We start from the raw sequence: 11,520 nt of genomic DNA on the forward strand, positions 1-11,520 counted from the left end.
TAGTTGAAGTGTTCTACTCAATTTAAACAGTGGTCTACTCTAGAGCAATACAGTCTTTGGGTAAAGAATAAAGTAGAAAGGGATACAGAAGGAAAGAAGAATTGGAAGGGTAAAGGACAGGTTAGTGGGACAGAGTCTGACTACAAAAAGAAGAGAGAGAGCAGCATTTCTCTCCTAAAATGATCTCCTTTATACTGGTATCTTAAATCGCCACTTAATGTTAATGACCTCATAGCTCCAGTCCTGTTCTCTCAGGAGCTCTTCATTCAGGCATAGAAGTACTTGCTAGAAGTATATAACATGGAGCCACAGACATGCCGTATATTCCAAAACCAACGTCTATCTAGCTCCCATAAATCTACTCTCTATCCTCTATTATCCAGATCTGTAAATTTCACCACTGATTCATTCAACAACTAACTATTCATTGATTAATATATTCTAGGCACTACGGTTAGCTTATAGATAGAACATAGGCTGAATGCCCTCAAGTATAGCATAATGTAATAAGAGATTTGGGACGTTATAGGGAAGTCAGGAAGTCATTTTATTTGCCTTATTTTTACTTCAATATTTCATCATTCCCAGCATCTAATTAGACAACAGGCTCTATTAATATTGGCTCATTAAAAACACACACAAAGCTCTGGTATTAGAGGTATATATACTCCTTGTTCATTTACCATTAACTCCCTCTGGATGCCATTGACTCTTACCTACCTTGACTGCAAAAACCTCAATAGCAATCACCCTATTTTTAATTCACCAATCTTCCAAACACCTGTTACCAAATTTCCTGCTGTTGAAATCATCTTTTGATCATGCAAATATAATCATGTCATAATACTGACTGAAGTTATTAAATAACTCTCCCTTAACAGGATCAAGCCTTAAATTCATTGGTCTGACAAATAAGTACTAACTGCCTAATTAGTACTAAAGCCTGCCACTTAAGTTCCAATCTATATTTTACAGCAAAAAACAAGCTACTTGTTCAAAAGCATGAAAGTATTTCTTACACTTCTTAGATTTTGCATATGTTTTTTCCTCTGCTCAAACTTCCATCTTCAAGTTTGTAAAAGTGAGAAAAGAATTTTCAACTTTTAAGCCTCAGATCAAAAGTCCTTGAATTCTGAAGCCTTCCCACATTCTGCCAGGCAAAAATTATTTAATTGCTTTCTCTATGCTATCGTTGCCTTTTCTCTATTTCAGGCAAAAAAAAAAAAAATTACTGTTTTTTCTTCTAAACAGTCTATCTCATGATTCATTTATTTCTTATTTATACTTTTTTCTGCTATTGTCCACATGCATTTGAGGTGACTTTTATCTCTCTTGAGGTCAAGAACCATACAATAGTTTTTCTATCTCCATATTGCTTGATGGATATAAGGTACAAATAAACATTTTTGAAAGGAGATTTAAAAGGATGGAAAACAATCAGAAAAGAAAAGAAAAAAATATCTCAGCTTAGGAGAGTCAGTAATTATTTTTTTGAAGATTTATTTATTTTTAGAAAGAAAGCATGAGCAGGGGTAGGGGGAGAGGGAGAGGGAGAGAGAGAATCTCAAGCAGAATCCCTGCTGAGTGCAGAGCCCAACAGGGGGCTCAAACTCACAACCCTAAGATCATGACCTGAGCCAAAATCAAGAGTCAGATGCTGAGCCAACTGAGCCACCCAGGTGCCCCAAGTCAGTAATACTTTAAATATTTCAATAACTCAAGGGATAACAATTACAGAGTGCTTATTAAATAATTTTCCTCAATAGCAACTGAGATCATAAGACTAGTAACTATTAGATATCAGAGTGAGGATTTGCTTAAAAACAGCATAATCTGAGAAATATATGAATGACAGAAATATGCATATATAATTCCATACCCCCCCCCACACACACACACATCAGATGTATTACATGAACTCTAAAGTGGCCTTTATTCAGTCTGGACTTTTTTGTCATTAGTCTGGCCTCCTTGGAACAAATAAGCTATATAAGTAGTGAATTAAACCTCGATGCTCATCCTTGATTTAAAAAAAAAAAAAAAAGCAATGAAAAGGAATCATCATGTACGGTGAACTATAATTTTCTAGGCACCTTCCCAGTTGCTTTGCATTTGTATTTCAATTCATCTTTCTACCAAATCTGTGAGGGAGGAATCACGACTCCCATTTCACAGATGGAAGCATGGCTGAGACCTGAATAAGGAGACCTCACTAGCACTGACGGATATTCTATGGACCAGAAAATACACATTGGTCTAAGGCCTCAGGGCATAAGAAAAAAGTAATCACTCTGAAGTGAATTAAGCAGCCTGTGGTGATAGAGGAGACGCCATTTTAGGAAATTTTCACAGGGAAGGTACTACAGACCTGTCCAACAACCTTTAGCATATGTTCATTTTCTTCCCCAGTGCGAAGAATCAGAGTTTGGCAAATTAGGCATCCTGATTGGTTGCACATCCCTGGGTGATTTAGAAGTATCTTGAAGAAAGAGTATGGAATGTTTCTGAATCCAATAACAGGCACATGTTTCATCTTGATTACCTAATTGATTCTACCAACAAGGAATAAAAATGGCCGTAATAAGCGGACTGCCCAACGCAACAATAAATCCCAGGCCTAGCCGTAACACAGAACCAACAAATGAAGCATCATTCTTTATATCCTAAAAATATTAAAATGGAAAAAGAGCATTTTTCCCTCTCTAACGTGGCCCGGCAAGGAATGAGCATGACAAGATCTACCACCTTAGTGCTTTAGAAACTGGTCATCTAGTCAATGAATATTTACTGACACTCTTGGGCCAAACTCTGCAAAAATCTGGGGGCACAAAAACAAATAAGCAATGTCTCTTCTCTCTGAGAGGCTCACAGTTTAGTAAGGAGAAAGGAAGGTAGGCAAGGACATAAAATTAAATCTTAAATGTTAAATATTGTAATGGAAGCCAGTATTGTGAAAACAAAGTCATAAGCCAGTGGGAGCCTTACCTTAGCACTCACGAGCTACCATGCCTTCTTTATGTGCTGCCTTGCATTAATTCGCTCTAATTTTCACAGCAGAAGTTTGCAAGGTGAGTATAATTACCCGGATGTATAGATATAAGGTAACAGAGACTCAGTTTAAGCAGTTGGCACAAAGTCACAACAACCAAAGTGGAGAAGCTAGAGTTTGAAAACTTTTGTATGTGGCCTCAAACAATTGGTTTAGGGGCATACTGCCTCTCAAAAGCTGCTTAGGACTCTTTCCTGCTTTACAATGTGCTTTCGCACATATGACAACAGTTAGCTCTTGATTTTAGTGCTGCAGTCACTTTAATACTAACTCCTGCACTTCACAGCTTTGCAACCGTGCCCATGTTACGAAACATCTCTGTGCTTCAGGTCCCACACGTGTAAAATGTGAATAATAACAGTACCTACCCCATGGTGTTACTTTAAGGAATAAATAGGTTATGTGCTATAGATTGGAGGTTGGCACACCTTTTTTTTGTAAAGAGCCAGACAGTGAATACTTTAGATTTTGCAGGTGATGCCGTATCTGTAATAACTACTCAATTCTGTTGCCATAGCATAAAAACAGTAATAAATAATATGAAAATGAATGTGTTTCTGCAAGTGAAAAAAACACAAATTTTTATTTGCAAAAAAAGAGAGCAACATTTAGCTTGCAGGCTGCTAAGTGCCTTATTCAGGGTCAAACACATAGTATATTTATTAGGGTTGAAGCCTGCATCCAATTTTCTAAATTTAAATCTGGTGGTCTCTCAAAGGGTGACTTGAATAAGTCCAGTGACCTTTTTGATTGGACTATGAAGAGCATCCCGTCATTATAGTATGTTGCGTGAGAAATAAGTGCACCTTTTCCATTTCAGGCTCCAACTGCTTACTCACTGAGGCAGAAAAACAGGGTCTCAGATGGAAAGACTCTGATATGTTGATACAAATGTATGATCACTCACTTTTGCTGACTCGAGATTTCAATACAGAGAAAAAGCATAAAAGCAAACTCATTGTCATAGGTTGCCGGCAATTTTCAATTAAACCTCACATAATATGGTCTCAAGTGATCCATCACTTGAGAATTCTGATCTTTCCCACTTTTATGCCTCTAAATCCTGTGGGAAATGTTTGAAATTTCCACCAATCTTTGGTTATCCTACCCAACCTTCAGGCTGTATCTCAAACCCCACCATTATTGGCATGTCTGGCCATTCCTCCAAGCACTCTTGCCCATCATTGCCCTCATCATTAATAATATCTTGTATTTCTTACTTAGTTTTACTATTTACAAAGCCCTGAAGTCTCTCAAGTACTCTGTTGCTTTGACATCAATGGCACTATTGAGGTTAATTATTTTACGGTCAACTCTTCTCCAACCAGAAAGAAAAGTCCATGACACATGGCCCCATGTCAGGGATGATCCCTAGATTTGCCTCTAGAACCCCGGGTTTGAATCCAGCCTCTGCTTGGAATCAGCTTGGCTCTCAGCAAGTTGTCAGACTTTTCTGATTTTGCTTCTTTGTCTGTAGAACTGAAATAATACCCATGCCTCAGTATTATTTTTAGGATCTGTAAGATGAATGCTAAGAAACTTGCTCTGTGCCTGTGATCTCGTTTTTTTCTCATGGAATATCTCCTTTCCTCTACTTTGTTTCCTTATGTTGCCTTGCGGAAAGTAGATCCTTTGGATTTGTTAATTGTTTGATAAACACGCTATTACAGATCTGACCGTTCACTGTACACTTGTTCATAAGAAATGACTTCGTAAAAAGAATTCTTTCTGGGGCACCTGGGTGGCACAGCGGTTAAGCGTCTGCCTTCGGCTCAGGGCGTGATCCTGGCGTTATAGGATCGAGCCCCACATCAGGCTCCTCTGCTATGAGCCTGCTTCTTCCTCTCCCACTCCCCCTGCTTGTGCTCCCTCTCTCACTGGCTGTCTCTATCTCTGTCGAATAAATAAATAAAATCTTAAAAAAAAAAAAACCAAAAGAATTCTTTCTGTACTCTATCTTAATCAAAATACAATGGTTACGTGCTAGCTATCAGAGAGATGCTCCGAATGGCGCGCATTGCCTTATGTGTCCTTTAAGATACATTTTAAAATTCATTCTCTTTTACTCAAACCACACAATTTTTATACACATCATTTTATTTACAGCAAAACTGCATTCTTTTGGCCTTTATGACTAAATAAACAGATTCTCTAGGTTTATCTACTCTATTTATTATTGCACATTTTTCAAAGTAATTTCTCTTCTGTCTTCATAAAAACTCACTGAAATAAGCAGGGAAGGGATTTATCAATCCGTTTGCCACACAAGGAAACATGCTGATGGAATTACAGTGGCGACAGAAACGTGGACAATAAAAACAGAACTTGGATCTTCGGACACCCAGTTCTTAAAATATGTACCACTCACTGTTGCCACAGCAGGCACAAGTCAAGGAAACACAGAGAAGGTAGAGGAGAACATGTGTTCGCAAAGTTAAGAGCTGCACTAACCACACAGAAGACGCGGCGCTACTTTTAAGCAAACCGCCCCCCCCCCCCCACGAGCCGCTTCAATTTTCTGAGGTGGGTGATTTTGAGGAGGTAAAAAACACAAATATTTAGAGAAGACGCAACAAAGAAAAACAAATTGCTGGACAGGTAGATGGTTTTCTTTCATTTTTTACTACAAATTATAAAATTGTTTCACAAACACCAATTCCTACTGATACCAGAGGGCTGCTCCTAATATTAGAAAATATTTATAAAACACGAACCATATTCCAACATTGTCTTATCCAGTGAGGAAGACGCCATCCCCATTTTACAGATAATAAAAATTGAGACACAAATTGGTTAAGTGACTATTCCAAGATCATATCGGGTAGCAAATATACCCAGGATTTGAACCTAGGAATTCTATCTCTGGGGCCTACAAGTACTCTACTGTTTTGATTCTCCAGAAATGTCCTTTATTATTCAAAATCCCCAAACTAATTCCCAATTGCTAGATTTGGGACTTATGATATTATTCTGAGGACAGTGAGTCTCCTCACTGTGGTCTCTCCTTCCAAATAGCTGAGAGCCTCTCAGTTTGCCCCAGTTTCTGTGAGAAAACAGTGTCCTCTCACAGAGGAAATAGTGTGGAATGTAGTTAAACTAGAGTTTACCAATTTGAGGGAAAATGCCCATATTGCACTCATGTCTTTTCTTTAAACATCATCAAAGTACTTGAAAGCATATGCCTGAAGGTACCGACAGAAAAATAACAGAAGGGAAAAGTACCACATTCCACAAGACAGGGCCTCCTGAGAAGAGTCCACATTTGGGCCTTCACTATCGGACCTGACCCCAGTACTGAGAGAAAAATTGGGTCTGTGGAAGCGGGTTGCATGGCGGATTCTCTCCTGTTTAAATTCTTTTTCTTTCAGTTCTAAAAATGCTGAAATAACCAGAGTTCGTTTCTCCATATGTAAAATGGGGTTAAAAATGGAGTGTCAGTTAGAATCGATAGAAGAAAGTTGTGTTACTGTGCCAAGCATTTATTGAGTGCCTAATAATGGTCTATATGTATGCAAATATATAAACACATATTCTCAAGTCTCACCAGTAGGTAAAAAATGCTTCACTCAACTTCTCTGGGGAGGCAATAAAGGAATATGGTTAATATCAAGAACACTAGCATTAGAGAAATCTGAGTTTGGAACATGGCTCTCCCATGACCTGATTGTTTATCTTGGGCAAGTTACTCATCAATTCTCCTTTAAATATTTTTTGTTTGTTTTAATTTTTTTTTTTAAGAGAGAGAGCACGCATGCAGGGGGGTTAGAGGGAAAGGGTGAATCCTCGAGGAGACTCCCTGTGGAGCCCGATGCAGAGCCTGATCCCAGGACCCTGAAATCATGACCTGAACCGAAATCAAGAGTCGGACGCTTAACCAACTGAGCTATCCAGGCACCCCTCTCCTTTCAAAATGAGAAAATTATTATAATTTATCACTGTGAACATCAATGAGAACATCTGTAAGGGTTTAGAATTGTGTATGATGCACAGTAGTGAAGTCTGTGACCTCTTTTATCCCCTACAACATAACTACTTTCATAATTCACATTTTAGAGTTGTAAGTTCCCAATTAACGATTTCTAGGTTCCATGTATTCCTCTCCCAAACATTTCTGCAAATATCGAGATGTACAGGAAAAAATTAAGTTCCCTTTAGAAATGTATGGGACCAAGAGGGGGGGTGAGGCATGGTAAAGCATTTCTCATTGATAATCAACAGTCCAGGCAGATTGTCACCTTCTCTGCTTTGCTCCCCCTTGCTTGAGAAGTTCAATTCTGATGACTGTCTGATTCTGCTGCTTTCATTAATTTTCTTTAGACTCTGCGTATCTCTGGGTTATTTATGGCCCCTGTCTGTGCCACTGCTGATTTAATTTTTCCTCTCCTCTAGGGCAGAACTTCTCAAATATCTGTGAGAAAGGACTGGTGATTATATTTTTACTTTTCAATTCATAGCTGTATTAGTTTCCTTTACTGTCTTACAATGACAAGGCTTAGAAGTCCAAAATCAAGGTGTTGGCAGGGCTATTAACTCTTAAACCTGTAGAGAGGAAGAGGGGAATTCTCCCTTGTCTCTTGCAGCTCCATTCTCCCTGTGTGAGTCTGCCCTCGGATGGCATTCTCTTGTACAGCTATGCTCAATGTTACTTTTTTTTTTCCTTAAGATTTTATTTATTTGACACACACACACACACACACACACAGAACACAAGCAGGGAGAACAGCAGGCAGAGAGAGAGGGAGAAGCATGCTTCCTGCTGAGCAGGGAGCCCAATGTGGGACTCGATCCCAGGATCCTGAGATCATGACCCGAGCCGAAGGCAGATGCTTAACTGACTGAGCCACCCAGGTGCTCCTCAATGTTACCTCTTCTTATAAGGACAAAGTCACATCGGAGTAGGGCCCAGCTTAATAACTTCATCTTAATTTAATTATATCTGCGAAGATGTAGGTACAGATACTGAGGTAAGGATCTGACATCTTTTTGGGGGTGTGTGTGGGGTTGGGAACACAATTCAACCCATGACAATAGCAAATGGATCATTTTTGTCAGTATCCTATTCAAGGAGACAAGGCCACTCAGCCCCTGCTTGAATATCACAGCAATGCAAATGGTTATTAAAATCTTAAATATTAATTGATTTCTGTCTCCTCATCACTATCCGTTAACAGTTTGTAGACTGACACCCCAACCACATTTTGGAAGCACTGCTGAGGGACAAACTGATGGGGCAAAAACACTAGTTGGTGAATTCTACATTGGAGCAAAGAGATTGCATATGCTTAAGAGGAGCCCATTCAAGCATGCCAGGAGGACAGATGGGGTTGGTAAGTCCACACACCGTGCCATCCCATCTCTGAATTGTTCTTCACCTTATTTTCAATGTAGACGGCTCTTGTTCATCTTTTAGGACTCAAAATAGGCCCCAGCAAGTCTAATATAGAGAGGTCTCCTCTATATTCCCAAAGTAGCCTGGCACACTTCTAGGCTACCACTGTAATAGTCAACTTACTCCCCTTCCCCTCAATAAGGTCAATCAGTGTCTTTTGAAGGCAAGACTCAGGTCTTACTCTGATTATCCCCAATGTCATTTTGGTGCCTGGCTCATGTCATGTGTGTTGTTTACATTAATACATGGATAAATGAATTCATTTCCTTTCCTGGAAAAAGTACTGCCCATCAGACTAGACACATCTGGTGAGATGTTGGGACCATCATGAACAACACCAAATTTAGAGCAGTCATCTTCAGATTCTTAGGGACACAAGTCTTCCACGAAAACAATAATGAACACTGAAGACCTTTCCAAGTATGTTTAGGGAGACCATATTTCTCAATACGAATTATCTCGCTGACTTGTAAGATACCCTGGTGTTTGTTATATTTGAGAGATATGCTACACCCAATTTCTTACTTTCAATGATATATCTAACATAATCTACACTCCTAACCTCTTGTTTCCCAGAATTTGGTATTTAAACAGTTACCAGAGCAAAAGTAATGATTTCTTTGTCCTCAAGTTTGGAGGATATACTATTGGCTATTGGAGAGTACATATGGGGTTTTTCATTTTTGGTACACTGACTAGAGGTCCATTTACCTTTATCCTAGGGAGTAAACCTCAGCACTGAAATTGGTTGTTAGATATGATGGTTTCTCACATCAGTGATTCGTAACCCCAAGTCCACGGAGAATTGTCCACAGGAGCAAGGAAGTTGAAGCTGCTGTGCCTTGAAAACAGTTGGCATTCAATATTTGTGGAGCTGTTTTGAGCTGAATGTAATAGACTTGCCTACACTCTCATTAGGCCTTTCTTTTTCTAAAATCAATTTGTCATCATTTTTTTATAAAGCAGTTCACTTCAGGAAGTTGCATTCTAAATTTGTATATTGCCAAAATTATTCTATTCATTCTTCTCAACGGGCAATTATGAGCCATTAAGAGACTAAAGAATGTACTATTAATCAAGTCAGGGACTGGTTGATTTATCATTGTCAGCTTCAGGTGCACATTTATCAAGTTTCTTTTCCAAAGGTCACCGGAAAAGGTGAGTACCCTTCTCTTTTCCATGATAGTGTGGTTGTAAGAGGCACAATAAAACCTTTGCCTAGGGATCAAGTAGGAATTAACTTCTGCTGATTGGTTTCATCCTAGCAGGACAAATGATGGACACACCTGACTGCGAGCACACATTCTGCAGGTCTAGTTTTCCTCCCAGTCCTGTCTGATAACCTTGATCCTCACTCTGACTTCCTCCTCCCCCTGATTTTATCGACTGTGCTGTCAATTGTTCCTGGGAACAGTTTATTTCAACAGAAGACAGTGATTAGAGAAAAAGGGACTTAATACAGGAGGGAGGGAAATAAATTATGTTTTTTTTATTAAGAAGCTTGCCATTTCTGGTAATGCTAAATAGTTCTGTTTTGCTTTCCATGAAGGTCTTGCTTTACTACTCTCTTAATTTCATATAATAACCATGTCAAAAAATCATTGGCAATTTATGGCAACTTTAACTTACTTGTGTATACTAATTCCATTCATAAATTGCTCTGAAAAAAATTTAATTGATAAATAAAAGTTTTTAAATCACAGGGTAAATTCTTGGTGGCCATTTTCTGAATTTTTCAGAAGTTCTTTCTATATGCAATCTTCTCTTTTTTCTCATTCATCTGCAAATCTGAATCCTAAATGCCCCTGTTTTCAATGGTATAGGTAGTGCCAGTGGAATATTATTCTGGTGACTAGCAGGGGATCATTCTGCAATCCACTTAGCTCTGGGTTAAGAGGATTTCAAGAAAGCAATCATAATAAAAGAGATGCAGTGCTGTTAAACCTTTCTCTCTCTCTCCTGCTCAAATGCTCCTCAGTGTGCTAATCATCTCTCATTTCCAATACTGTAACCTTTGCTCTGCTAGCCTGTCTTCCTGTCAATTCCGTCTCTCCTGTCACTTGAAAATTGCTATGTGAAAATCGACTTTTACTGATGCCAATTCACAATCTGTGTGGTGTGTGCCTGTGTGTGTCTAAGTATGCCTTTCTGAGTGTGGACTTTTTGTCAACGAATGCTATCCTTCTGTACTTATACATTGTTACCCATTCTCTCTCTCTGCTTCCATTGGAATAGAGAAGGGCTTATCAATGGAAGCTTTAGACCCACTGAGCCCTGGCCAACTCATGCAATTATACAGGTGGTGGCTTCTGGAAGAGGGCTTGGTCATGACGGTGAAGGGGACCCACCCAAATCCAACCCATGTGTCTCTTGTCAAGTGTTTCCCTAGGATTTTTGGTCAGGAGTGGCTCTGTGTCTGAAAATACCCAACTAAAACCGTTACCTTTTTCTTCTAGTTTATGCAGAGACAGCATATAAGCTAGCAGTGTCCCTCAGTGAGGGCCTAAGACGGAATTCTAGATGGAGCAAGTTTTAAAAAGTTAAATTATTTCAAAGTTCCCTGGTTCCATTTGCATAATGATCCAGATATCCTGCCCTTGTATCCTACTGATAGATATTTTTTATGATGGAAATGCATTCCTTTTTATTAGTTAATAACCTCATGTAATTCATATTTTCATTTGATTTGCATTATTTATATGTTTCAACATAGACTATTAGAATTTGGTAAACAGATTCCATTAGCTAGAATAAACAAATAGCTCTCCATGTGTGACAGGCATGTAATTAGGGCAGCGTTCAGTTTTCATTTATGAAGATACTCCTCCCTCTTTTGATGTCACCAAATGTAAGGATTACTTATACTTCCAGATGTATTTGAAAAGATTACTTTATATTTCCAGATATATTTAAAAAGAGCAAAGATTCATTCTGTCCTAAATATCTGATAGTATTCATTCTACAGAAAAACATCTTCAAAATGATCTCTTAAATAGACTGAAGTATTTGGATTCTGATGTTATAAGTTTATAAATCCAAATTTTATATACATATATATATATATATATATATATATATGGCA

The sequence above is a fragment of the Ursus maritimus genome, unplaced genomic scaffold, assembly GCF_017311325.1.
Source record: "Ursus maritimus isolate PB19 unplaced genomic scaffold, ASM1731132v1 scaffold_6, whole genome shotgun sequence".
NCBI classification, from domain to species: domain Eukaryota; kingdom Metazoa; phylum Chordata; class Mammalia; order Carnivora; family Ursidae; genus Ursus; species Ursus maritimus.